The following is a 24,922-nucleotide window of genomic DNA, read 5'->3' on the forward strand; positions in this document are numbered from 1 at the left end:
CTGAAATCAGAAAAGATCCCCGTGAACCATCACAGTCTTGCTACTCTTCAATAACTGGATAATAGAGCTACAATTTAGTTTGAAGTGTGTGTGGGGAGAATTTCCAGTGGGAATCCAAGCCCCAGAGAATGCAAAGTCCACCCTGCTACCAACAGGAAGTACATTGGTGGAAGCAGATCCTCTGAAGTAGCAAGTTTCTTTCAGGAGATACTGTGCTAAGATTAAAGGAAAAAAAAAATAAATAAAGTTTGTAAGAAAAGGAAGCAAATGTCAAACAGGTAGCAGATTTATTTTCAGAATTATGTAAAGCACAGAAATGAAAGGACTTCCACTGTGCAGCGTTGTCATGGTTACCTGATCTCTTATCAAAAAGCAGAATCAGACAGAGAAGGGAAACCTAGAAGAGGCAGTAACGAGAGAGGCCTGCCTCCACCCACCCCCAACAAGTGCTTTTCATCCATTTGAGGTTGTTTATGAGGGTATAAAATAGAGGATGACATTTGCTGCTCCAGATAATTTTTAAAGGATCTTGTTTGGCAACGCAGAATAAGGACTTCATCCTGCTAAGCTTTCTAAAACATGAAAACATGATGGTTAAAACATCATTGTTTGCAGGGATCTCTAAATGAACAGGGGGGAGAACATCTACTTTAAAATCTCCTCTCTGTTCACTAAACAACAACAAAAATAATCTTTTCCCAAACTGCAAACATAGACTATAGCCTGAATTGTTTTCTTAAGAGAGCTGCATGTTTCACCTCCAAAATATTTTAGAGGATTTTATTTGGAGGCTACTAGTTTTAAAAAGGAACTGGCATGTTGTTTCTAGAGATTAAAAAGAAAGCCTCCTTGGTTTCTGCTTTATAGTTAGCATAGGGTGCTAACAGCATAAATAGCCGAGAATGGAGGAACTATTTACCACCTCTCTTCTTCTCCACCAGCTCTACCTGCCCCTACAAATGGCTCACCATCATAAACCTTTATCCTAGAGAAGCAGAGACTTCAGATTGCTTTCCAAATCACAATCCAGGCCTCAACCACCTAACAACAGCTTGCAAAGTGCCCTTACCTCCCATGACAGGTAGTTGGAATCTGCATAAGGTCCCTAGCATGAAAAGACTGGGCTGGGGAGTCGCAAGGGCAATTTGACCCATGTTAATTTCACCTACTTGGAGAAGGGGAGGGAGCAGTGGGGAGCAGTAAAAGTCACTGTTTCTTTAACACTTTGGTCTTTGAATTACTCCCACTTCTCATTTCCCCCAGTAGAAAAGCACTAAGCCCAGCCAGGTAAACCTTGCAAAGAGGACAACTAACACTTGGACTCGCAGTAACTTGGACTCCTCCGAGAAGACAATGAGAATCAACATTCACTGAGATCCTACTATGGGCTAGATGTGGTCCTAAGTGCTTCGTATGTGATGGTAAGTGATACAGGCAGCATTCCTGAGAAATAAGCAGTGTTCTCATTTCAATATGAGGACACTCCAGCTCAGAGAAAAAAGTAACCTGCTCTAAGTCACAAAGAATTTACTTGTCAATCACTTGTTGCACCATCCAGCACGGGCGAGAACAGAGCACTAAGTGGTCTCACCCAGCTTAGTTCTCCTCCCCATGAAGTGTTTTGGAAATCTGTAGAATTTATCTTCCAGTTTAGCCATGTACATGTTGACATACATATCAGGTTATATTCTTTACATTTCTCTTTCATATGACAGGTGGTATTTCACATTTATTTTTTATCTGTATAGTTAGATTGCATTACCTGTGAATTTCATTTCGGAATAGGAAAGGGATATCTCAAAATGCGTGGTTCTTTAAGGAAGGCTCTGCATCTAAGGAACCCAAGAACCACTGGACTAACTAGTTACTCCCAAGTTCATGGAGAGTTGACTCTAAATTTCCTTTAAAAGTTGGGACATGGAAGCATTTTTCAAGTCTCAACTGAGAGTCTTTGTTACTGACATACAAGTGCAAAGTTTCTTAAAATAAACTAAACTTATTTCTAAACAGTTAGAGACAGGGGAGAGGAAAGTAAAATCCAAATTCATTTGAAAGGATAAGTCTCCTTTTCACTGGAAAGTCCATTTCTGTGATATGTTGTCCTTCACATCTCAAATGCTCATTTAGGGTCAGAAATCAAGCCTAGAGCCCTGCCCTGTAGGGGTGACAGGATAGACTGCTTAGAGGGCAATAGCTACAGAGTGGGTGCTATACACGAAGCTGGAAATAGGATTCATTTAGCCCTGGGAAAACGAGACAAGAGGTAGCTTCTCATTTTGTTGTTGTTTCTAAGTCTCATGTGGCCAGAGCCATGAAAAGGGGATTCCCTATTTCACTTGTCTGTAGAATCCTAACATATTCACTGGGGCATTTCTCCAGGGAAACCTGGACTTTGGGCTACTTTAAAGTATTAATAGTAAGCATGTCCAACTAATTTACCTGTTTGGTTTTCTGTCTGATGTAGACAAAAACTGCCCTCCCTCCAACTCTTAGAAAGAAGAGTAAAGAGAACACTGGGAATAATAAATTCTCCTCCATTCTTCTTTTGTTATTTTGGGATCAATGCCTTTCAACAAGTCCCTCATTCAACACGTATACAATATAAGAAGAAACCACGGGATTTCTCTAGAACCAAACTGACTTTTCCAAGTTTATTTCTTTTGATAAGAAACCATGTTTTAATGGAGGGAGGGTGCTTAGTGCTAGGAAGCTGAAGTTTCAAATTTTATTCGGGCTGTATTTGTACAAGAAACAATATTGTTTTTCCTTTATAGAATACTGAAAGATTAAATTTCACATTTCAAATCCTGCAGAGGACCCAAGGTCCAAATCCAACATTGAATGTGTGTGTTTGACCTCATATCGTCTTGAGATTAATAATACAGCTTACATATGAGTATGAAGTGACCAAAACCAGTAACACAGAGCCATCCACCGCCAGTGGGAACAACTGTGGGGCTTACAGCTACATGGTATAGAATGAACTCTAGTATCTTGACCACATCCAACTAGGAAAGAATATTAGAAATAAAACACGGGCCACAGTAAGGAAAGCAAATGAGGTTAATCTTTAATATGCCTCCATTTTATACAATTAGAGGCTTAAGACTATTGTTCTGTGTCTTATTACAGAATAGAATCTCAGTATTTAAAACTGAAATATACAACCTTTATAACCCTTTATACTTACGAGTTTTAAAAATTAACTTCTCATTTTCCACAAAAGAGACAGTGCAGAGTAATAAATTATGGGTTGTGTGAAAACTCTGATCTGGTATGTTTTTAAGGAACTTGGCTATGATGGTCACATTTTATTGTCAATAGAACAATCTTCTTAGATCTACCATGCAGGCTTTGCATAGCAAATAGCAATCACAGGGTGTTCCTGTGATAGTACCGGAATTCAAAGAAAGAATGTGTAGCCCGAGTTGTCTAACTGATCTTTTTGAGGGTACCTCTTCCAAGAATTTTCTTCTCTGAAATGGAGACACCTAAAGGTCAAAATCTATTTGGCATCAAAACTACTAGAGTGGACCCCAAACCAAGTTCATTTCAAAGTCCTTTAATATAGGTCCTTATGGTGCATCAACAAAAGACAATGAGAATTTTAGGATTTTGATGTTGCATCATTTCCGTTCTTTCCAACCTCAACGAGGGTGCCTGTGTATCTCTTGCTTTCTTTTACCACCATGGCTTCTCACAGTCATCTCATCCCTATTTGCTACTCCTTTGCTGTTGTTTAGTTTGTAAGTTGTATCTGACTCTTTTGTGATCTCATGGACTGTACCCACCAGGTTCTTCTGTCCATGGGATTTCTCAGGCAACAATACTGGATTGGATTGCCATTTCCTTCTCCAGGGGATCTTCCGGACCCAGGAATCGAATCTGTGTCTCCTGAATTGGCAGGTAGATTCTTTACCACTGTGCCACCAGTGAAGTGAGTGAAGCCACTCAGTCGTGTCCAACTCTTTGGGACCCCATGGACTGTAGCCCACCAAGCTCCTCTGTCCATGGAATTTTTCAGGCAAGAATACTGGAGTGGTTATTAAAAAAACAACAAAAAAAAGAATACTGGAGTGGGTTGCCATTTCCTTCTCCAGGGGATCCAACTGAGCCACCAGGGAAGCCCATTTGTTACTATGCTCAAACAAACAGAAGCATGAAAAGGTCAAAGTGATCTATCTTTGGTAGCAATACAAGTCATTCACAGCAGAAACCTGCTAAATACTCGGTAATCTACTGATGAAGCAAGGGTTAAAATCCCTTGAACTTTATGAATTCACCTCACCCACAGAAGACCATGCTTATCTTTGGTTTCCTGAAAATACTCCCTCTTTATTTTCTAGTTGCAAAAAGTATGCAGTCTCAAGAATATGAGGGATGAGTGCAAAGTAATAAAACCAATATCGTAAGTGGCTTATATATGCTTAGCTCTTATAGAGGGTTCGTGGTTATACTTAGATAAAACTTAGAACAAAATTAATCTGATGAAGAAAATCAAGCACAGACAAGCTTCCTCAGTTTCCTGCTTACTCCTTTAGGCATGCAGTCTTCTTCATGGTCGTCTCTCCTTCCATCTTTGCTGTCCCCTACCCCTACTGTTGTCCTTGAGCAGTTATGTAATTGCTCACTTCCCTTATGGTTAAGTGTTAAAGACCTGAGGTCAAAGAAAATCTGTGATTTGGGGCTTGTGATTGTTTGTGGGGATTATCGGCAGGATTTTCATGTTGAAGGGGAAGAAAGGGACACTCAGAGAAGAAAAAGAGTTTAGCAACATTAGCTCTGATTCCTCAGGATATGATGAGTCTTGGGTCCAAAGCTGGAAAGGATACAATGGGACCAGTGCTAGACATTCTTGTCTAGAGTTCAGACTCACAACTGGGCAAGCCAACACTCTACTACTAATAATAATGGTAATAAAAAGAAGACTTGTTTTATGCTTCAGGATGACAGGTCTTAAGAATAAAGCTGGTTTATCTCAGGTGTAAGACAATGTCAAGGTCAAGAAGGCTTCTGTGGTTTGTGAGTAAATCTCCACCAATCTTCTTAATAGCACATGCAATTCCTTTAACAGAGGGACAAAGTTTTTGTCCCACAACAATTAGAGATAAAAGCCTTAAAAAAATAAAAATGCATAGGAAAGGTGACATACTGGTATTGATCTGCTTCAGTCGACGTGCAAATGATGGTATCAGGAGTTTTCTTGGTTCCCTACTCTGCCCTGTCTCTTTAAATAAAAATGTAGTGTTTTTTGTTACATCTGTCTTTCCACGTGCTCCCTTCTGAGTCTTCATCTATTAATAATCCCTCTGTCCTCCAGTGGGATCGCTCTCATTCGTTCAGTATCCTAAGTGCCAAGCAAGGGCCTAGGTGCTGGATCAATCACAGGGGATAAAATAGAAGTCCTTTCCCCGAGGAAAAGACAAAGCAAAGGATAGAAAGTCATGTATCCAGGAAAGAATGCTGCAACTTTGAATAGAGGGGTCGGTGTCACCCTAAGAAGGTGATGCTTAAAACCCTGAAGGAGGCAAGGGAGTGAACATTTCAGGCAGAAGTAAGTACAAAGACCTTGGAGTCAGACAAATGTGCACTCAAGGTATGTGAAGGAGCCAATGAAAGGAAATCATGGCAAAGCTGGCTTTTCTTCTGAGTGATCCGGGAAGCCATGGGAGGTTTTGGCCAGAGAAGTAATGTGATCTGAATTACACTTTTATTTTTTAATGTATTTATGTATTTATTGGCTGTCTTGGGTCTTTGTTGCAGCACATGGGCTCTTCGTTACAGTGCTCAGGACTCTCTCTAGTTGTGGTTCGGGCTCCAGAACTCAGGCTCAGTCGTTGCAACATGTGGCCTTAATTGCATGTGGGATCTTAGTTCCCTGTCCAGGGACTGAACCCATGTCCCCTGCATTGGAAGGTGGATTCTTAACCACTGGACCATGAGGGAAGTCCCTGAATTACACTTTAATAGGAACATCCTGGCTGCTGTGCTGAGACTAGATTGAAAAACACAAGGGTAGAGGGAGGGAGCCCAGCTAGGAGGCTGATGCAGCAGATCCAGGTGAAAGATACGGTGCTCTGGAAAGTCCCTAGTCACTAGGGTGTTAGCAGTGGAGGTGGCAGGAAGTGATCAGATGCTGGGTATATTTTGAATGGACACCAACAGTACTTACTAATTAATAGACACAGGGCATGAGAATAAGTCGTGTCCAACTCTTTGTGACCCCATGGACTGTAGCCTACCAGGATCCTCTGTCCATGGGATTTTCCAGGCAAGAGTACTGGAGTGGGTTGCCATTGCCTTCTCCAATGAGAATAAGAGAAGAGTCAAAGATAACTCTGAAGCTTTGAGCTTTGACAGTTGCAAGAATGGAGTTGTTATCTGCTGGGATGAGGAAGGTCTTGGAAGGATCAGGTATGGGGTAGACTTTCAGGAGCTCAGTTTTGAATGCTCATTAGACATCCAAGTGGAGAAGTTGATCATCAAGTTGGAACCCTGGGGAGAAGTCCAGACTAGTATTTAAATCAGGAGATTAGGGTGAAATCACCATAGAAGTGAGTATAGACCAAAAAAGACAAGACTGGAGGTCAAGTGAACGGAGTGTGTCAGGATAAGAGTGATCACACCTCTCAAATGCCGCAAATACATCAGCAGGAAATGAGGATTTTCATTGACTGCTGAATTTAGCCACCTGATGTCTTTGATAACCTTGATGGGGAACTTTCAATAGAAAGGTGGGCACATCTCCCGACCCCACTAGCACTTACTAGAGTTAATGCAGGAGAGAATGAGAGATGAGGAGTTAGAGACAATAAATACAGTAAACCTCTTTCAAGGTGCTGTGTTGAGAAGGAAAAGAGAAACCAGGCAGTGGCTTGAAAGGGGAACATGAATTCAAAAGATTTTGTTTTTAAGGTGAAAGAAATCTTAGTGGGTTTGTATGTGGCTGGGAAAGATCCAGGAAAAGTGAAAAAAACTTGTGAAAAAATGAAGAGTGGAAGTGTTAGTTGTTCAGTCATGTATGACTCTTTGCAACCCCATGGTTGCAAAGAGTAGCCCACTGGGCTTCTCTGTCCATGAAATTCTCCAGGTAAGAATACTGGAGTGGGTTGCCATTCCCTTCTCCAGGAAATCTTCCTGACCCAGGGATCAAACCCAGGTCTCCTGCATTGCGGGCAGATTCCTTATCGTCTGAGCCACCAGGGAAGCATCAGTCCGTGGGGTTGCAGAGTCCGACACAGCTGAGTGACTAACACTTTCACTTTTCTTTTTTTCACAAGTTTTTTCCTTTCTCCTGGATCTTTCCCAGCCACATACAAACCCATGGAGTTTTCTCTCATCTTAAAAACAAAATTTTTGGAATTCATGTTCCCCTTTCAAGCCATTGCCTGGCTTTCTCTTTTCCTCCTCAACACAACACCTTGAAAGAGGTTTACTGGGAGGTAACAGAAACAGAACATTACTGGAGCAATGTCCTTGAGTACAGGAGCAGTGGGACTGAGTAGAAATAAATGGGTTGGCCTGCGCTGAGTATGGATAACTCATGCTTTCCATGGCCCATGTTCATGCTTTCCACTGGCTCCTTCCCCTCAGCCTCCTTAAGCATCTTTTGGCTTCCCCATCGCAAATCAAAGCAAACTGCAATTGCATCTAGTTATGCCCTGTATCTCTCCTTTCTTCCCTTAACGGTCTAGTGTCTTTAAAATATTGTCTACACTTGGTCTGCTCAATTAGCTCCCTCTCCTGTGTCATCTTGAGATGACCTAGCTTTGCCCACCAATGGCTCCTAAATTGCCTGTCAATGAACTATTTTCCATTTTTTCATACCAAACCCCTCTTCCCTCTTTCTAAAAAGGAAACTGACCTTTTCTTTTTTAGAAACCCTCCACCCTTTACTATCTGGTATACCTCTAGGCTCTTGGCCCTCTCTCCAGACCCCTATTCCTCTGTCAGATACTTCAAATGTTAGGGTTCTGTTGGATTTTCTCAGCCATCTTCTCATTTGATAAAGGAACATCATTGATCCAAACCCAGCAGAGACACCAGAATTTCTCTACAGGGAGAAGTAGAGATTTGCCTTGAGGCTGAGTTTACAGAGGAATCTAGATACTTGTATTGGCATAACTCTCTTTATTTGGGACAGCTTATTGGGTGCTGGTATAAGAAGTACCGTATCTTTTCAAATGTCAAGGAAATATTTGAGAGAGAAGGGGAAGGAGGAAGGAAAAAAAAGAGGAAGGGGGGAAAACTGAAAACTGAAATGAATAAATGTTTAGTCAGGGACTTCCCTGGCAGTCCAGAGGTTAAGACAACTCTCTTCCAGTGCAGGGGGCACAGGTTCAATCACAGGTCAGGGAACTAAGATCTTGCATGCCCCCACAGTGCAGCCAAACACAAGAAAAAAAAAAATTAATGTTTAATCAACAGTCTTTAAATCATGTGAGTGGTCTGAAATGTAACTCATATGATTATCTATTTAAAATATTGTACATGAGTTATTTTGATATATTTTATATGATGTGGAAAAGAGCCTCCAAAGCTAAGCGTGCTTCGGGTCTACCAAACAGAGTTATTTACTGAAAACCAACCCCAAACTGCTTTCCGAGTACACGCTGTCCTTTCCAATTGTCTACTACACACAGTCGCCTCAGTGACCCCACGCATCTCAAATACAACACACCCCCGGTGTGTCTTTCTTCCCAAATGTGCCTCTACAGTTTATGCTGTAGAAGCAGCATGGGCTTGAGTATCAGCCAATTTTCTATGTTCAAGCTTTAACTCTTTGAGATAGTCATGTTGTGGAGAGCAAGAATTTAAATGGGTCCTTGAGGGACTCCCCTGGTGGTCCAGTGGCTAAGACTCCACGCTCCCAATGCAGGGGACTGGGTTTGATCCTTGGTCAGGGAACTAGATGCCATATGCCACAACTAAGAGTTTGCATGCTGTAACTAAAATTCCTGCATGCCACAACAAAGATCAAAGGTCCTTTGTGCTGCAACTAACACTCAGCAAAGCCAAATAAATATATAAAAATAAGTGTTTTTTTAAAATCCTTTAAAAAAAGTAAAACCAAGTGGGATTTTGCCAGTTACTAAGAATTGTAAGAAAGGCAGGGAAAAGAGTGATCACAAGGCAGAGCTGTGAGCACATGAGTGCAATAAACTCTGGTAAGGGCTGTAATGGGGCTTCCCAGGTGGCGCTGGTGGCAAAGAACCCACCTGCCAATGCAAGAGATATAAGAGACTCGAGTTCGATCGCTGAGTTGGGAAGATCCCCTGGAGGAGGGCATGGCAACCCACCCAAGTATTCTTGCCTCAAGAATCCCCACGGACAGAGAAGCCTGGCAAGCTACAGTCCATAGGGTCGCAAAGAATGGAACACGACGTAAGTGACTGAACACACACGCACACACAAAGGCTGTAATAGAACATAGTCAAGATGCTGTGAAGAACAAGGGAAGGAGAGGTCAACAGTATGTTTGGAGAGGGAACAGGAGAGGGTAATATTGCATCTAGACAAGAAAGAACTGTGCAGTCCAGGGAATGGCTAGGAAAGGGAGGAGGAGAAGATGAGCATGAACTAGCAGATTTCTGGGTGCAATAGAGGAGATAGGGAAAGGGGCTTGCACTGGATCAGGGGTCCTTGTTTACCAGGAGTCAGAGAGTTGTCACTTTTCGCTGAGGATAATGGGAAGTCACAGAGGAAATCTAAGCAGGGAACAAATAAGATCCGATTTGCTTTTGGGGAAAATAGCTTGTAGCCACAAAAGGGATAAATGAGGACCAGGCTGGAGTGGAGAGAATCCTAATAGATGATTGCAAGCATCCAGACAAGAGATGATGAGACTGAATGAAGACAGAGCAGTGAGGAGGAAAGAGAGGGAGGGTGAGGAAGGAGTTAAGGGGCAAACCGACAGTCACAGTCACGATCGATGCTGCGCAACATGGGGTGGGAGAACAGAGCTGGCGTGGACTGGCCTCTGGCTCAGAGGCTCATCTGATGCACGAGAGGACTAAATGAAATCATGTGTGCTTGGGACATGGAAGAAGTGCAAAAAATATTATTTCTCCTCATTTTCCTCCTTTATTCCTGGCACCATCACCTACCCAGTCTCTGCGGCCAGAAATGTGGGAATGATTCTACCCTCCTCTGTCCCTGACCCACCACAAGCAGAGTCACTCACAGCAGATGCCACCAAATGGGTAAAAGGGGATGATAGAGACCAAGAGAGGGGATCCATCCTCATAAAGCTGACAGTCTGCCTCTGACCTGGCTTTATTTTTTTGGATGAGAGGGCCAACAGGAGCCCGGGTGAAGAGTGCTCTGTGACTTGCCCACCTGCAGGGCTGGCGGCCAGATGAATACAGTAAGTTCCCTACATAAGAACAAGTTCCATTCCCAGAGTGCATTCATAAGTCCAATTTGTTCATTCAGTCCAACAAAGTTAGCCTTGGTACCCAACTAACACAATTGGCTACATACTACTGTAATGTAATGGGTTTATAATACTTTTCACACAAATAATACATTAAAAAACAAACATAAAAAATAAGGAAAACATTTTTAATCTTACAGTACAGTACCTTGAGAAGTATAGTAGCACAATACAACAGCTGGCATATAGGGGCTGGCATCAAGTGAACAGGCAAGAAGAGCTGGAGGAGAGAGAGGAGATGGGAGATGGTAGAGCTGAAGGGTCATCAGCAATAGGAGGGTAAGCTGGAATTTCACTCATGCTTGACATTGATGGAACGCACGTTTGCATCTTTGAAAGTTTGCAGCTTGAAGGTTAGTGTGTAGGGACTTACTGTGTACTTCCTAAGTCAATGGCTCTGCCCCCAACATGCCCACCCTGCCTGGTCTCTTCTCTCCTTCCCCAGCTCCCATTCACTGGCTCCCCGGTTAACAAGTGTTTGGCTGGCTATAGAGACTGGAAATGAGTCTGGAGGGTTATCCATACTCTCCTCAGGGGAAATGGTTAATAAGCTAGACTGCAAACAGAGTCGAATACAGTTTGGGGTCATTTTTTAAGGACAGGGTGTTTTATTTTTAAAAATTATAAGGACTGGCACAGACGTACCAACAGAAAACAAACTTATGGTTATCCAGGGGGAGAGCAGAGGTAGAGGGCCAAGGGAGGGATAAAGTCAGAGTTTGGGATCGGCGTATACACAGTACTATGTATAAAATAGATAACTAGTAAGGATCTACTGAATAGCACAGGAACTGTACTCAGTACTCTGTAATATCCTGTGTGGGAAAGGAATCTAAAAAAGAGTGGATTTGTGTACGTATAACTGATTCACTTTGCTGTAGAGCAGAAACTAACAACACTGCAAATCAACTGTACTCCAATAAAACATTAAAAAAATAATAATAAGGACTGGAAAAGGCAAAACTAAAGGGGACAGAAAACAGGTGCACTGTCGCCAGGCATTGGGACCATCCCCAAAGTGAAATGTTTAATACCGCGGTTGTAGGGTTAGTTACATGACTGCTGTATTTTTTCCAAAAGGCACGGAACTAACTGTACATTAAAAAGCATAAACCTGACTGTATGTAAATTATACCTCAATAAACCCGACTTTTTAAATAAACAAATGAACAAATAAACATATAAATAAGTAGGTAGGAAGGACTCAGTAAATGTTTGCTAAAGTGATTCTGACTGATGGTGATAAAGTATTAACTGTCAGCACTGCAGACTTGGCTCCTTCCTGGAATGCTTGCATTTGAATGTGCGAACATGTTCAGTCATATCCAATTTTGCGACCCCACAGACTATAGCCCGCCAGGTTCCTCTGTCTATGGAATTTTCCAGGCAAGAATACTGGAGTGGGTTGCCATTTCCTCCTCCAGGGGACCTTCCCAACCCAGGGATCGAACCCAAGTCTCCTGCATTGGCAGGCAGATTCTTTATCAATGAGCCACCTGGGAATCCCATGCATTTTAACAGAGTTCTTAAAGAAAAAGCCTTGAAATCCCAAAGAAGTTAGTATTCAGTAGGAGAGCTTTTTCAAATGCAAAGTATTTCGTTACAATCTGAAGGGAGACTTCCAGATGAAAGGAAAGGCCTGGAGTCAGGGAGCAGGTAAGACATTGCCTGTCTCACAATTTACAAACCGCGGAAAGAAGATATTTTCGTAAGTAAATATCCTCCTCTACCAATTCTCCACAATTTCCATCAGAGGCCTGAGTTTTCCTGGATTATTATCCGGGCCTTTGATGTCAGATTCTTACTGGAGAAACAATTCTTATTTACCAGAGGTAAAAAGATTCAGGAAACGTAAGAGTTGCGGGTTCGATCCCTGGGTCAGGATGATCCCCTAGAGAAGGGATTGGTTACCCACTCCAGTATTCTTGCCTGGAGAATCCCATGGACAGAAGAGCTGGGTGGGTTACAGTCTATGGGGTCGCAGAGTTGGAGACAACTGAGCAACTGATCACACAAAAGGATACTACAACTAAATTCAGATGAGAATGAGAATCAGTGCCTGGCAGCTGGAACAGGCACTATTTAAAGTCAACCAGGAAGTATAAACTGTTAGGTATAAAATAAGCTGCAAGCATATGCTGTACAACACAGGGAATATAGCCATTATTTTATAACAACTATAAATGGAGAATATAAATTATAATATATATAAATTATATATAAATATATAAATTGTAACTAACTCTATTGTAAACCTGTAGAAGCGACTTAGCAGCAGCAGCAGGAGCTTATATAATATTGTATAGCTATACAATAAGAAATGTAAAAACAAAGATAAAAAAGAATTGTATAAATAAAGTCAACCCAGGCTGAAATTTGTCCCTGACCCACTGCATATGAGCCAAGCCAAATGGTGGCTTTGAGCTGACCACCTTTCTCCTGTCCTGCTGAGCTGCCAGTCAGGTGGCAAATGATTAGACTGATTTTAGCCTCATTCTGCTGCTTGGGTCTGCCGAGAACCAGCGGAACTCCCCAGACGTCCTTAAAAAGGAAATCCGATTTCTCTAAAATTCACTCTCCAATGCTGTATTACCAAAGCATGTCACTTTTCTTTTTAATTCGAATTTTCCTATCACAGAGGACAAGGATCCTCTTTTACAAACCATTCAGGGAACTGATTTTTTTCTAAGCACTTCAAAACCACAGATGTCAAATTCCTGACTTTTCTGCCGCCTGGACGCTTCTCGCTGCTTCGTTTCCCCTGAGTGCACGTGAACACACTTTTGAACCAACGAAACAGCATCCATCACCTTTGGCAGCAAAAAGTGGAGGAGTGACGCTCTCCACAGCTTGTTGTCCCTGACACTCCACCCTGGTGAGGGGTGGGAGGAGGGCTCCCCCCAGGTTAAGTAGTTCATCAGTGTGACCAGAATTATCTATGCCTCACTCTCCCTGAGAGGCAGGTTCAGAAGAAGGAAGCATTGTGCTGCAGAGGAGGGGACAGTGACCAGAGCAGGGGTGGCCTCCTCTCCTTGTGCATTGGGCCAAGATGTCTGGGAAACTCAGGAACGTGAGCAGCTCTCACACGCCCAGTCGGGTGTCCCTAAAACACTTGTCACCTAGCTCTGCCCAATTCTGTCCCTAAACTGCCCCTCCAAAATTGAATCTTCTTTTACAACACTTGATCTGGCGCCTCCAACTCTGTGCTTCCCCGGGCACAGCCCTTATGGGGCTTTCTGAGCCCTGCCTCCCTCCCCACCCACAATAACAACAAAACACAAAGAGTCCACCCCGTTAATTGCTTCCTTCCTACCAAGAGCGCAACTAGTTGACTACATCTGCTGAGATTGTTCTAACTCTTGCCTGCAGAGTTGATGAAAGGGTTCTACTTCTTTTGAAGTTCAGTAAAAGCTAACTTTTATGGGCTTCCCTGGTGGCTCAGTGGTAAAGAATCTGCCTGCAATGCAGGAGACAGGGGGACCAGGGGTTCGATCCCTGGGTTGGGAAGGTATCCCCTAGAGGAGGGAATGGCTACCCACTCCAATATTCTTGTCTGGGAAATCCCATGGACTGAGACCCCCGGAGGGCTTTGGTCCATGGGGGTCAGACACGACTAAGCAACCAAGTGAGCATGCACACGCAACACATACGCAAAAGCTAACTCTTACTGAGTGCTTACTATAGTGCCAGACATCACGCTAACCACCATTATGTCAGTTAACCCACGCATGGAAACAGAGCTGCAGAGACGTAGTGGCTAGTGACAGATGCAGTTGGGATTGAAACCCATGACCTGCCATAACCAGCTACTAACCTCTCTTCACTAAACTAGGTCATCAGTCCTTCCTGCCCTTCCTACACACAGCCCCAGTCTGTTCTAATTGGGATTGAGAACCCAACAAAGGGGGACATGGAAAGTGCTTTATTGGGCTGAAGGATTTATGGAACTCTTTCAGAAAATTCTGTGGTCTATCCAGTCAAGTGGACATACAAAATCAGGAAATAAACATGTATAGGAAGCCATCTCAGGAGAAATATAAAGCTTTCAATGTTTTATCATAATGTAAGAATCTGACAGTGTTGAGTTCAGTTCAGTTCAGTCGGTCAGTCGTGTCCGACTCTTTGCAACCCCATGAACTACAGCACACCAGGCTTCCCTATCCATCACCAATTCCTGGAGTTTACTCAAACTCATGTCCATTGAGTTGGTAATGCCATCCAATCATCTCATCCTCTGTCGTCCCCTTCTCCTCCCGCCTTCAATCTTTCCCAGCATCAGGGTCTTTTCAAATGAGTCAGTTCTTCCCATCAGGTAGCCCAAGTGTTGGAGTTTCAGCTTCAGCATCTGTCCTTCCAATGAATATTCAGGACTGATTTCCTTTAGGATGGACTGGTTGGATCTCCTTGCAGTCCAAGGGACTCTCAAGAGTCTTCTCCAACACCACAGTTCAAAAGCATCAATTCTTCAGTGCCCAGCTTTCTTTATAGTCCAACTCTCACATCCATACATGACTACTGGAAAAACCATAGTCTTAACTAGACAGACCTTTGTTGGCAAAGTAATGTCTCTGCTTTTTATTATGCTGTCTAGGTTGGTCATAACTTTCCTTCCAAGGAGCAAGCATCTTTTTATTTCATGGCTGCAGTCACCATCTGCTGTGTAATAACTATAAATATTGTGTTAGGCATGTTTAAAGTAACTCTTTTTTATGATTGTAAATTTTTTAAATTAATTTATTTATTTTAATTGGAGGCTAACTACTTTACAATATTGTGGTGGGTTTTGCCATACATTGACATGAGTCAGCCATGGGTGTACATGTGTTCCCCCTGTACATGTGTCTGATTATAAATTTTAAACATTCTCATTGCAGAAAATCTGGGAAATACAAAAAAAAATTTTTTAATTAAACCAAAAATGAATCTTACACACAGTTAACCTCAATATAATATAATATCACTATATTATATAATAATATAACCTCAATCACTAATATATTGGTGGGTTTCCTTTCAATTGAGCTTCCTTGGTGATTCAACTGGTAAAGAATCCTCCTGCAATGTAGGAGACCAGGTCAAATCCCTGGGTCGGGAATATCCCCTGGGGAAGGGAATGGCTACCCACTCCAATATTCCTGCCTGGGAAATCCCATGGACAGAGGTTTTTTTTCTACATAAATATGTATATATTTTCTAAGTAGGATGCCTATAATATAAAAATACATATACTTGGCTTTTCACTAGATATTATGTTAGCAAGCATTTTTTCCTGTAATTAATTTTTTGGAAAATAGCATTCTAATGGCTGCAGTTTATTCAATAAACAATAATTTATTTAACCATCTCCCTAAAAGTTGGGCCTTTCAGTTTTTCCCAGTTTTTCACTGTTATGAGAAATGCCATCTCCCTCAATATTTCCTCAAGATTGTTTACTAAAAACAGAATTACTGAGTCAAGAGAACTTTTATAATTTTGTAAACATTTTTTCCTACATACAATTTAATGATTCTCAATATTCATATTGTTCTTTATATGATTGTCCAAAAGAAAGTGTCAAGCTTATACTAAATATAGCATTGTTAGCTTTGTATAGCTAAAATCCTTTTGGTAAAACCATCATCTGGACTTGAATGAATAAATCTTTAAAAAGAAAAGAAGACAGTTGTAAATCGTACCTATCTTTGCAGAGTAGTAGGTGTTCAGAATATCTTGAGAGAATTTGTCATGATTGAAGATATAGTCTACGGGAATTTTTTAAAAAAGAAAAACTTTTCTCCAAAATGAAAAGTTGATTATAAGAAAAAATAAAAGCACAAGAAGGCTGAATTTGTGGTGAATGTTAAATTTGAAGAAATTCTTGAGTCTTTTATTCATTCCTTTCTAAAAGCTTTTTCAGATGTCAGCTTCCTAAGGTTTTTATGTTCTCTGCTGCATTTAGCAAACCCAGTTAAATGTCGATGATAAAGACTGTTAGGAAGAACATTGTGCTTTGGTGAGTCACTATACTTAACCTTCAATAGCTAAGAAGCCAATTATCTGCAACCTGAGCTGTGTAGACCCTTACTTTCTTTCCTCTTCCTAATAGTTACCCAGATTTATGCTCATTTAACATCTCCTTAGGACCTAGAGCAAACGTGGGCAGAAGACATGAAAGAATATAAACCTCAAATCCATCAATCTTGTTACAGTCAACTCTAAATGAAGCAGATTTTCTGTATGACATGGGCAATACTGATTAGTAGTACCTACCACCCTGAAGGAACACTGCCGGGTGCTGGGGAGACAAATGAGCTTAGGAGACTGTCAACCATCCCAGGATGCTGGGCCAGGAAAGGCATTGTGTCAGCAGCTGACATTGAAAACAGGAGCAATACTCAGATATACTTCACATTTTGTTGTAATTGTTTAGTCGCTCAGTCGTGTTCAACTCTTTGCAACCCCATGGACTATAAGCCACCAGGCTTCTCTGTCCATGGGATTCTCCAGGCACGAATACTGGAGTGGGTTGCCATTTCCTTTTCTAGGGGATCTTCCCAACCCAGGATGAAATTCTCATCTCCTGCGTTGTTGGCAGGTGAATTCTTTACCACTGAGCCAGCTGGAAAGCCCACTTCACATTTAGGTAGAGTTTTGCAAATTTCAAAAGGTCTTCACATATATGTGGTCATTTAGATCCCCTAATGCTCTAAAGAAATAATCATCCATATTCTAGAAATGGAGCAGCACAGACCCCCAGAGAGGTTAAATGCTTTGCCCAGTATCAAAAAGCCTGTAGGCAGCAGGATTAAATATCAAAACCAATGTTCTGATTGCAACCCTTGTAAACTCCCCAGCTGCCCTCTTATAACAAAATTTTATTGAGTCCTACTGGATGCCAAATCCTCCACTAGATAAAAGAGGATAACTGAGCTCCTTCAAGGAGCTCAAGATTTATCAAAAGGGACAGACAGAAACTGAAGCTATAATACTAAATGATGGAAGCCGTATCTGAGATTCATGGTAGCAAAGTACTTTTGATTTCAAGTGTGGCCAAACTGTCTTATAAGGAAACAGCCACTAATGTAGTCATAAGGAAGGGCTTTAGACTTATCACATCTCTTCTCTCTTCTCTCTTGCCTTAAATTTCATGGTGGTGGTTTAGTTGCTAAGTTGTGTCCAACTCTTGCAACCCCATGGACGGTAGCCTGCCAGGCTCCTCTGTCCACGGGATTCTCCAGACAAGAATACTGCAGTGGATTGCCATTTCCTTCTCCAGGGGATCTTCCCAACCCAGGAATCGAACCTGGGTCTCTGCACTGCAGACAGATTCCATAAATCCAAACTAATTCTTTTGGCAGTACTACGTGGTGGGTTAAGAACTTAGACTTTGGGTTTAAAACCTCGTTCTGCCACTTACTGGCTCTTGAGCAAGTTAACCCTGAGCAAGTGGCCAACCATTCTAAGCCTCATTGCCCAACTCAGTCTAGTAGGAATGACTGCAATAGTATCTGCCATCTAAGTGGCTATGAGGGCTAAAAGAGATAACACAGTAGAAGTTCTTAATACCTTGCCAGGTGTACACCAGGGCTTTAATAAATACTAGGAGAAGGAGGATGACAATGATGTCTGGGTACCTTGATTATTAGAGAGGAGGAAAGGAAAATGTCATCACGATAGGCAAAGATATCTCAGGGAGGACACAAGGAGCACTAGCCATAAAGGAAAGATAATTTGGATTAGTTGCAAGAACAATGGGCCACTGAGATCTAGGGTGTGGATCAGAGTGAGAAATGTCTGTGTTTCAGTCAGAGGCAGATCTACCAGGAAGCTAAGCTTTAAGACCCTTCTTTTGCAAAGGCCCCTTCCAAGGCCCTGACAATCTGTTGGTGTGGTCACGTCTGTTTGTAAGCTGTGCAAATCTTAAGCTTTATCAACCTTGGTATGTCCCAGGGGGTGCTGGCTGCAGCATCTTTTCCTATCCTATAGCATCTCTTCATTTGAGCTGGAAGCTACTGCCAATCAAGCTGGGCTAGCCTCTCTGAAATCTGTTTGCCATTCTTGTGATTGCTTTTGTCCAGACTTAGATTTGATATAGAGACTGGGGACCATCAGCAGAAATGGGTGAGTGGTTCAGAGAAAAGAGAACTGTGGCAGGACACAGGAGGCATGACAAAGACCATCTCCTCAGGCTTCGCTGGTGGTCCACTGGTTAAGAATCTGCCTTGCAATGTGGGGAACACCGCTTCGATCCCTGGTCCAGGAAGACCCCACATGCCGTGGAGCAAGTTAGCCCATGCGCCACAACTACTGAAGCCCGTGTACTCTAGAGCCCGTGCTCCACAACCAGAGAAGCCACTTCAGTGAGAAGCCCGTGCGCCACAGCTAGGGAGAAGCTCCCACTCGACCCAACTAGAGAAAGCCCACACAGCCACGAACACTCAGCACAGCCACAAATATATATTAATTAATTATTTAATTTTTTAAAAAAGAGACTATTTCCTTGACCCAACTTTGGTCAGGTTCCTCAGAACTTTCTTCTCAACTAGGAGCCAACCACTGAAATTCTGTGTCCATCTTTTCGTCACCTAGTTTTAGCAAAAATGCTGCCATGTTAGTTGACCAAGAACTTCACCCTCCATATCTGCACAAATTCTTCATCCCCAGGGCCCTGCCTTCAGCAAAAATATTATCAAGTTGGTTTAGCCAGAATGCCTCTGTACCCCTGATGTTTCCTCTTGGTGATTTTCCATCTACTGACCCCCGCACCCTGATCCTTGGCTATTGAGCCCCACTTGCCCACGGTATACTCAGAATTGAGCTCAGTTCTGTAGACTGAGCACCATTTATACTTAATTGCCATTCAGCACAATAATTCCTTATGTTATTATTAAATGTGTATCCATTTTAAAAAAAGAAAAATAAATATTTATTAAAAAAATAATAAATGTGTATCCAATTAACTTTGATGACAGCCCTTCTCCTAGCCTCACTCAGTCCCCATTTGGTAATTCAATTGTGACGTTAAAAACTCAAGAGGATGTTGCTCGCAGGCTACAGTAAGGAAGCTGTGCTACTACTGTGTCATAGTTCCCACGCAGGGCTGGAAGTGACTCATTTTCTTGTTAACCTGTGCTATATATACTCCAGAAAAATGAGTTGGCATTTCTAAGAATACCTAAGAGAAAAGAACAGACGTTTTTCTTTCTCTTCCTGTCATCTGAAACTCTTAAATCATAGACTGTAGTATGGGGGTTGGGGGGAGCTGAAATACACACTTCTCCCCCGAGGAGGGGCCACAACAGGCTCCCCACCCCCGACCGCCACCATCGACAACCCAGTATCAAATAGTCTAACTCGAAGAAATTTTCTTTACAAAAATACAACAGTGGTTGTTGACATCCTTCATCGTGCAAACCAACAAAGAACTATTAAATACCTGAAACAAACAGAGCTTGTTTCTTCTTTTCCTCAAAGCTTGTTTCTGATCCTTTGATGGAGAACTTGGGCTAGATAAAAAGGAAGCACAGAACAAGTCATCATCCCACAAGTATTTCATTCTCTCACCTCACAGCTTTAGATACACCTGGGAAAGACAAAGACAAATGGTTGAAAGAGTGACTACGTACTTGAAGTCATTCATATCAGTAATCTAAGATGAATAAAAAGAGTAAAACCATGAGTAAAACCCATGTTAAAATGCAATTTATGTCTGAAAGTAGTTTTCCGTGTGGAAACTGGAATTATGGAAGAATCAGTGGTAAGCCCTTTTGGGGGTGAGGTTGGTTGATTTATGTCTCACGGCAACCCAGTCCAGTGTTCTTGCCTGGACAATTCCGAGGACAGAGGAGCCTGGCAGGCAGTGGTCCATAGGGTCGCCAAGAGTTGGACATGACTGAAGAGACTTAGCACGCACACGCAGTTGTGTTACTAGAGTGAAACTGGACTTACGATATTGTTTCAACTTCTCAGGACACTTCTTCCTAGAAAAGAGGCAATTAACAGGAAGTGGGAGCAGATGTTGGAACAACAATGGCTAAATTAAAATGAGTTTGGCCTTTTACAGGGTAAATTCCAGTTAGATCCATGCCTTGGGGAGGGCAATGGACCCAGTTTTCCTCGGTCCCATGGTGGTGCTACACCACACTCTTCTATTTTGGAACATTTTAAAATTCAGTGTAAAAATTTCTGTCTTGAATAAAGATAATCCAAGAGGCCCATGAAAGATGCTGGCAGAGGGTCTCCTTTCCAGTGTGATTGATTATCTCAGGAACCTACACTGACTGGGTTGCCCAAGGCCCTTCACCTCGGGGAAGGTCCTGACCTTATTTGGAAAACCCATCTCATTCTCTGAAAGTGTCAGGTAGGTGAACTTTTCAGTAGAGATGCCTGTTAATTTTGTATTTGTGCAAATTCCTTGATCTCTGGGAATGCTATTTGAGCAATGCATGATATACTTAAGGGTCACCAACTGCTGACGGGGCTAAAAGAGGTTTTACTCCAGAGGCGCAATAATTAAACACTAAATAAAACAAGAGACTTGAAAGCCACGTTTCCAGGCTAAACTAGGAAACAGGCCACATTCATCATTAGTGCTAGTCCTTATGGACAGACCTTTATCCTGCCCCACGGCTATCTCTTTAATCACTAAACTGAAGCCTTTCCAAATAGCACCTAGGGACTTTCTTGGTTGTCCAGTAGCAGGGGGCACAGGTTCAATCCCTGGTTGCGGAACTAAGAGCCCACATGGTGAGTCAATTATTTGCTCTAAGTTACAAGCACCTTAAATAAGTCACCATCTTTGGCTCTACCCTGTTGACCATAGTCTATTTCACCAAGATGGCACCTCACTTCAGTCTATGAACTTACATTAGTATGTGATAAACACCATCAATAAGCCCTGTGTCTAGATGTCCTTACCTTTCATTCTCAGATCTGTGCTCCTTGAAGTTTTTTTTTGTTTTTGTTTTTTTTTAACAATTTGAACCATTCCTTGAGTATCAATTGTGTGCGTGCTAAGTTGCTTCAATCATGTTTGACTTTTTGCCACCCTATGGACTGTAGCCTGCCAGGGTCTTCTGTCCACAGGATTCTCCAGGTAAGAATACTGGGGTGACTTGCCATGACCCTCCTCCAGGGGATCTTCCTGACCCAGGGGTTGAACCTGTGTTGCAGGCAGATAATTTACCCATTGAGCCACCTGGGATGCCCAGAGTACCAGTTAAGCATATTTTATTCACATTCACTACAGTAATACCTGCAACGTCACTGCACCTTAACAACCAAAAAGGTTGTTATGACTGAATTCTGAATGCAATCAATAAGCAAATGGTTATCACACTGACTTCATTTCTGAGGATCTGATGTACAGCACGGTGACTATAGTTAATAGTACACTATTGCATACTTAAAGTTTTCTAAGAGAATAGATCTTAAGTGTTCCTACCACACTAACAAAAAGTGCTGACTATATGAAATGAGGAATATCTTCATCAACTTGGCTGTGGTAATCATTTCAAAAGATATACATATATCAAAACATCACATTGCACACCTAAAATATATACAGTTTTTATTTGTCAATTTTACTCAACAAAGCCAGGGGGGGAAACAAAGTTATTTTCTATTTTCTAGATTCTAATCATAATTATCTTTAGAGCTGCATAAAAAGCATAACTTTCCAACATAATATATTTTTCAGTGACAATATACTCCATATGTATTTCCAAACACTAATCTATTGAAAAATACTGCTTATTATTCTCATATAATTTTGTAGCCACCACTCTCATGACAGATACCTATCTTATTTATCTTTCTTTTTTTCCCCAATATTAAGCCATTATGGAAAATTTTGAATACATGTCTGAAATCTGTTATAAAGCTTTCCTGATTTTTTCCCCCAGTCTTTGGTTTTTGATATGAATTTCAGTGTTCTCAATTTGATGTTAGCACTGGTATGTCTATAGTGTGAAAAAAAAACATAAAAGACTCTGATTTCATAGAATAGATTCTAAACAACTCTTCAAGTTCACTGTTCTACTCCCCTTAACATCTTTTTTTTGCCTTTCTTTCCATCTGGAGATAAGTACAATGCAGTAGGTAGATAACAAAAGGAAAACTCAGGAATGCAGGGTTGGAAATGAGATAAAACCTATGTTTTTCTGTAGCCTAAAACAAAGTCTTCACCTTTCTCCCTCTCTTTAAATTGGAGCCCCTTATGAAGATTTACTTAACATTTGTAAAATCTAGAAGAGGAAAAAGAGTCGTAGTATCGAATGAAAGTCAAGAGAAGTGTTTCATGTTGAAGAACAATCACAGTGTGTATTTATGTCTACTAGAAAAAAAGCATGAAGGATTCCCAGGAGGCTAATCCTATAAGTTAGTCACCATTAATTCCAGTAGAAGCCATCCTCACAGCTGCCCTATTCCTCAGCCGAAAATCCCTAAGGGTTCCAGCCACACCGTTGCTGTGGTGACTACTGCGACCACGTGCTAGTTTCAACTGAAAAACATATTCAGGTCGCCAGGCTGTGCCACCAGATGATTTTGGCTCAGAACATTAAGGTTCTGACATTGCCTTCTCAAAGCATGTTATCAATCCAACACGTGGCAGTAAAAGAAAGCTGAGACAGAGCTCTTGTCTAGGCTGGGAGCCAGTCAGGGTCTCGGGGGATGACAGTGTCTTTGGTCATCTCATTTAAAGTCTAGTCCTCAACTTTATGACTAAAGGGTCTGTTCTATTGGTATGCCTAGAGACTGTTAGGCTTTAGGGTTCCAGTTAACATTAATAAAATTCACAAAAGAATAATATATAAACTGGAACATCTATTATTTTTCATTGAGAAATGTAACCATCAAGAACACTAGAATTCCCATTCTCACTGGTTTCTGTGTGGTACCTAGAGAGTCAGATTTAAGTGGGAAGATTACTGTTATCCAGGAACCAAAGACAAAGGAATAAGAGAGATGATTTTGGTGGCTGTTATTATCAAACTCAACAACTTCCCTTCAAATATTTTCTGAGTTCTTTGCAATGTATTTCCTTGTGTAAACCATCTTCCTTTACACAGTGCAAATACCAATGAACTAGCCTGTATCGTCAAACAGACTAATATGGGTTTATAGTTTAAACTAATCTGATGAGTTTATAGTTTGATTGCCTTAATTTAGCATAGTATGTCCCCAAATTTTCAGGTTCACAGTTACAAATCATTACTCAGGATTTATCAGCTCTAAAGATGGCGGATGTGAGGGTGACTTTTCCTAATCTAGTCTTACGTACAGTTTTGGGGACATTTACACCAAACACCAGAAACAGCCTAGTGTTTCCAGTTGTAGAAGAAGCAGGAAGACAGTGTAGAACGAAGACTTGATAACAGTTTAATATTTGATTTCTGGCAAGAGATTTGATTTTTTTACATTCCCGTATCAGATAGTCACCATTTGTTGTAGAATCTCAGAAATGTAAACCCTTAAGAATCATGAAATACAAACAGAATAAAACTCAACCACCACCACCACCACAAAAACAAGCAACCCAGTTGAAAAATGAGCAGAAGCCCTAAATAGACATTTTTCTAAAGAAGACATACAGATGAGCAAAAGCACTTGAAAAGATGCTCAACATCATTAATTATTAGATAAATACAAATCAAAACCACCTCACACCAGTCCAAATGGCAATCATTAAGTCTACAAATAAATGCTGGAGAGGGTGTGGAGAAAAGGGAACTCTTCTACAGTGTTGCTGGGCATGCAAGTTGGTGCAGCTACTATGGAAAACAGAATGGAGGTTCCTCAAAAAGCTAAAAATAGAATTACTATATGATCCGGCAATCCCACTTCTGGGCATATATCCAGACGAAACTTTAATTTGAAATGATGCATGCACCCCTATGTTCACAAGCACTGTGCGCAACAGCCAAGACATGGAAACAGCCTAAATGCCCATCAACAGATGAATGGATAAGAAGGATGTGGTACACATACACAACAGAATACTTCTCAACCATAAAAAAAGAATGAAATAATGCCATTTGCAGCAACACAGAGAGACTTAGAGATTATCATACTAAATGAAGTACGCCAAAAAGTGAAAGACAAATACTGTATGATATCACTTATGCATGGAATCTAAAATACGGTACAAACAAACATATTTATGGAACAGACTCACATAGAGAACAGCTTATGGTTGCCAAGGGGGAAGGGGCCTGGGGAAGGATGGATTGGAGTTTGGGATAAGCAGATGCAAACTATTATATATAGAATGGATAAGCAATAAGGTCCAACTGTACAGCATAAGGAAACTATATTCAGTGTCCTGAAATAAACCATAATGGAAGAGAGTATAAAAGAGAATGTAATATACATGTATAACTGAATTATTTTGCTGTACAGCAGAAATTAACACACTGTGAATCAACTATACACTTCAGTTTAAAAAAAAAAAAAAGAATCATGAGAAAGTAGGATAGGCTTTGGAATCATTTTCATTTAAAAATTATA

At 41.4% G+C, this 24,922-nt stretch overlaps 1 long non-coding RNA gene across 7 annotated transcripts in view; it reads right to left on the reverse strand.

The window, feature by feature from the left end:
• The window catches only part of LOC147361455 (uncharacterized), a 156,154-nt gene that overhangs the window by 114,893 nt on the left and 16,339 nt on the right, over positions 1-24,922 (reverse strand). For all 7 annotated transcript variants that reach the window (XR_015137933.1, XR_015137929.1, XR_015137928.1 and 4 more), the window contains exon 2: positions 19,851-19,920. This is a non-coding gene — a long non-coding RNA (uncharacterized LOC147361455). The remainder of the gene's footprint in view (positions 1-19,850; positions 19,921-24,922) is intronic.

The sequence above is a fragment of the Bos grunniens genome, chromosome 12 (genome assembly GCF_055505025.1).
Source record: "Bos grunniens cultivar Pamir isolate PY7600 chromosome 12, Bosgru_T2T1.0, whole genome shotgun sequence".
Classification (NCBI taxonomy): domain Eukaryota; kingdom Metazoa; phylum Chordata; class Mammalia; order Artiodactyla; family Bovidae; genus Bos; species Bos grunniens.